This window comes from Carlito syrichta, unplaced genomic scaffold, assembly GCF_000164805.1.
Source record: "Carlito syrichta isolate Samal-C Ts95f unplaced genomic scaffold, Tarsius_syrichta-2.0.1 Scaffold311235, whole genome shotgun sequence".
Classification (NCBI taxonomy): Eukaryota; Metazoa; Chordata; class Mammalia; order Primates; family Tarsiidae; genus Carlito; species Carlito syrichta.
Window position 1 is genome coordinate 1532 of NW_007255331.1, and position 4970 is coordinate 6501.

Consider the following 4970-nt stretch of genomic DNA (forward strand, 5'->3'; position numbering starts at 1 on the left):
CACTGCACTCCAGTCTGGGTGACAGAGTGAGACTCCAACTCAAAAAAAAAAAAAAGATCCAAGGGAGAAACACTCTACCTGATGAAGAGTGGGGATGTTTAAAAAAGTGGAACCAGAAATGTTTTATGCTTCCCGCCCTGGAGACGCCAGCCCGCGCTCCAGTCCTGATCCCTCAGCAGAAGCTCCCAGAACCAACTCCAAGCAATTTCCCCACCCCCACTCAGATATTCAACAAACCTGGGGTAGCGGCAACTCCCAACAAACTGCAGGCAATTTCGAGTTTTTTACCAAAGTGCCATCGTCCCCATCTGAGAACAGCGGTCCCAAACCTTTCTGGCATGAGGGACAGGTTTTACAGAAGAAAGTTTTTCCACAGATGGAGGTGGTACACAATCCAACCTCACAGTTCCCGCTCCTCTGCACTTGCAGCCACTCCCCAGTGCCAGCACTACCACCTTGCCTCAACCTCAGATCCCCAGGCATCCGATTCTCCCAATAAGCCACACCCTAGATCCCTGGCACCACAGTTCACAGCAGGACTCACTCCTATGAGAATCTGACGCAGCCCCGAACTGCGTCAGACTCTCATAGGAGGAGCTCAGGCGGTTCTGCAAGCAACAGAGTGGCTGTAAATACAGAGAAAGCTTTGCCACTCACCTCCTGTTATCGAGTCCAGCTTCTAACAGTACATGGACCAGGGGCCCAGGGGTTGGGGACCCCTGGCCTAGGGTCTTTACAAAGTGGGCTGGAGAACCTCACGTCCTGGACGTGGGTCCTGCTGCCTCCAGGGTGCAGACCCATGTCAGCCTCACAGTGTTTCACAGAGGTCTGAATCCACCTTTGACTCTAGGTGAGACTACAGAAATATATGGTCACGATGCCTCAGTCCTGCCCCTCTCGCCTGAAGGAGACCCTCCCAGTGCAGCTACAAGACCGAAGTTGTGAGTTCTGAAAAACATGGCTTATTAAAAATAAGAAAACCGGGTCAGGCACGGTGGCTCACACTTATAATCCCAACATTTTGGGAGGCCAAGGTGAGAGGATTGCCAGAGCCCAGGGGTTCAAGACCAGCCTGGGCAACTTGGTGAAACCTCATCTCTGCAACACATCAAAAAATTAGCCAGGCATGGTGACGCATGACTGGAGTTACAGCTATTTAGAAGGCTGAGGCAGAAGTATCACTTGAGCCCAGCAGGTGGAGGCTGTGAGCTGCCAATGCACTCCAGCCTGGGCGACAGAGTGAGACTCTGACTTAAAGAAAAAAAACAGACATAGCCAGGCTTGCTGGCTCAGCCTGTAATCCCGTGCCTTGGGAGGCTGAGGTTTGCCTGAGCCCACGGGTTCAAGATCCGCATGGGCAACGTGGTGAGACCTCATCTCTACAATAAATCAAAAAAATCAGCCAGGCATGGTAGCACACGCCTGTAATTCCGGCTACTTGGAAGGCTGAGGCGGAAGGATCGCCGGAGCCCAGCAGGTCGAGGCTGTAGTGACTGGGAGTGGCCACTGCACTCCAGTCTGGGCGACAGAGTGAGACTCCAACTCAAAACAACAACAACAAAAAAAAAAACCCAGTCACTTATGCTAGTCAAGGTCAACATCCTGTTCATAAAGCAACCTGATTTGTTCCCTTGAAGTAATTCAGAATCACAAACCCCAGGCTGGGTTCATCCGCCACCACTCCCTAGATAGCCCTGAGCCCCGAGAAGCATATATCTAGTGCCCTTGATTGGGTTTGAGATGGATAGGTTTCTATCCGGAAAGTAAAATTCAGAGGAAGAAACAAAGTCTTTGTTTTTATAAGAGTCACTTGATGTTATTCCACCCCTTTTTTTTTTTTTTTGAGTTGGAGTCTCACTCTGTTGCGCAGGCTTGAGTGCAGTAACACACTCACGGGTACCACAGCCTCGACCTGTTATGCTCAGGCAGTCCTTCTGCCCTGGGTTTCCAAGTGGGAACCACAGGTACATGCCACCATGCCTGGCTAATTTTTTGTTTTATTGTAGAGACAAGGTCCCATCATGTTGCTCAGGCTGGGTTGGAACCCCTGACTCAGGTAATTATCTTGCCTCCACTTCCCAAAGTGCTAGGATGACAGGCATGAGCCACTACACCCAGCTTTTTTCAGCTTCTTTTTATTTTTTTATTTTTTTTTGAGTTGGAGTCTCACTCTGTCGCCCAACTGGAGTGCAGTGGCCGCTCCCAGCCACCGCAGCCTCGACCTGCTGGGCTCCGGCGATCCTCCCACCTCAGCCTTCTGAGTAGCCGGAATTACAGGGGCGTGCTACCACGCCCGGCTGATTTTTTGATTTATTGTAGAGATGAGGTCTCGCTGCCCAGGCGGGTCTCGAATCTGCAGGCTCAAGCAATCCACTCACCTCAGCCTCCCAAAGGCGCGGGATTACAGGCTGAGCCACTGAGCCCAGCTTTTCAGCTTCTTTTTAAAGGCATTTCACTTCACCCAGATGAACCTACCAAGACCACCTCATTAGAAGGCCAAAGGACCTATCAGATGTCCCCATAAGTACACAGAACATGTGGTGGAAGTGGAACGTATGAGAACAAAACCAAACAAACCACTGCTTTGACTTGCAAACCTGTGTGCTTCCCATGGGAATGTTTTACCTTTAAAGCATCTCCAGCACAACTCCACAAAGCACAAGTCTTCTAATTCCAGAACAAGCAAATTTCCAAGAACCAAGGTGCACATCTAACACCCCGTGTGCAAACTCCGTCCTCTGTTTGTGCCACCCAGGCATGACTCTGCCACCAGCCTCCTGGAGCCCCTGCTCACCACCTGGCCTTCCAGAGCCCAGACCCCAGTCAAGGCAGACGGAAGTAACTTACTCCTGTGGGGCCTCATTTATAGTGGGATGCTCTCTATCTAGCCCGCTCGTAGATGGCCTGACACCCAGGAGAGCCCAGTGCTTGGTGTCCTTCACCAATGGTGACAGCCAGTCCGGAAGAGTGCGGTGTGCACTCAGAGCCACATTCACAGCACCTGCAGACCATGGTAAGCCAGCAACAACCCGGAGGCACGTGGGCCAAGGACAATTTAAAGTACTAGGAGCAGGGCAACCCCTTCCGGTCTCCTCTCACTGTGGGAGCTTTTCTGTCCTCTCAATAAATCCTGCTTTCTAAAATAAATAAATAAACAAATAAATAAATAAGGAGAGTGTTTCCTAAAGTACTAGGAGCAGCAATGCCATGACCATGGGGAAAACATGTTTAATTTCTTAAAAAGCGGAAGTAAAACAGAACCTGTGATGGGATCATATCAGGAAATGTGCAAAGATGAGATCTGCTTTTCTGTTCAAATTTTCTTGCACAGAATCATTTTTTAAAGTCACAAAAATAAAGAAATGTTCAAAATATGTCATGAAGATTTTTTAAAACTGCCACAGGAAAAATTATTTTTCCCCTAAAGACAGTGTCTTGCTTTGTCACCCAGGCTGGAATGTAGTGGTGTGATCATAGCTTACTGCAGCCTCAACCTCCTGGGCTCAAATAATCCTCCTACCTCAGCCTCCCTAGTGGCTGAAATTACAGGCATGCACCACCAAGCCCAGATTTTTTTTTTTTTTTTGAGTTGGAGTCTCACTCTCTCTCCCAGACAGGAGGGCAGTGGCACGCTCCCAGCCACCACAGCCTCGACCTGCTGGGCTCCGGCAATCCTTCCGCCTCAGCCTTCCAAGTAGCCAGAACTATAGGCGCACACACCTCGCCTCGGTCTCCCAAAGTGCTGGGATTACAGGCTGCGCCACTGAGCCTGGCCCAAGTAATTTTTTTATTTTTATTTTTGTGTCTAGTTTCTTTGACTCTTGCTATATTGCCCAGGCCAGTCTTGAACTCCTGGCCTCAAGTGACCCTCACACTACAGCCTCCCAAATCGCTGGGATTATAGGTGTGAGCCACCTCACCCAACTCAAGTTTTTAAAATGAAATAAAACATTTCATGAAAAAATACAGCCAGGCATAGTGTGAGCCACTGTATACACTCACAGTATGAGCCACACCTATAATGCCAGCACTTTGGGAGGTGGAGGGAAGAGGATTGCTTGAGCCCAGGAGTTCAAGACCAGCTTGGGAAACATAGCAAGATGTCCTCTCCACAAAAATAAAAATATTAGCTGGGTATGGTGGCGTGTGCCTGTAGTCCCAGCTACTCAGGAGGCTGAGGTGGGAAGACTGCCTGAGCCCAGGAGATTGAGGTTGTGGTGAGCCATGATCATGCCAATGCACTCCAGTCTGGGCAACAGAGTGAGACCCCGACTCAGAAGGAAAAAAAAAAAAAAGGCCAGGCTCAGTGGCTCAGCCTGTAATCCCAGCACTTTGGGAGGCCGAGGTGAGTGGACTGCCTAAGCCCACGGGTTCGTGACCTACCTGGGCAACTTGGCGAGACCTCAACTCAACAATAAATAAAAAAAAATTAGCCGGGTATGGTAGTGTGCACCTGTAGTTCTGGCTACTTGGAAGGCTGAGACAGAAGGATCGCCGGAGCCCAGCAGGGCGAGGCTGCAGTAGCTGGAAATGTGCCACTGCACTCCAGTCTGGGTGACAGAGTGAGACTCCAACTCAAAAAAAAAAAAAGTTAAATAAGGACAGGTTCAAGCCACCAAAAACTGAGAACTCATCACCAGCAAATCTGCACCCAAGGGTAGACAGAGAATTTCACATGTAGAAGAAAAATTATTCCAAATGGGAGCTTAGGGACGCAGGAAAGAATACAAAGAAAGGGAAAGGGTAAATATTTGAATAAATCTACATGATTACTAACTATATAATAGCAATGACCAGGTATTGTGGGATTTTTTTTTTTTTGAGTTGGAGTCTCACTGTTGCCCAGACTGGAGTGTAGTGGCCGCTCCCAGCCACCGCAGCCTCGATCTGCTGGGCTCCGGCAATCCTTCCGCCTCAGCCTTCCAAGTAGCCAGAATTACAGGTGCGCGCTACCACGCCCGGCTGATTTT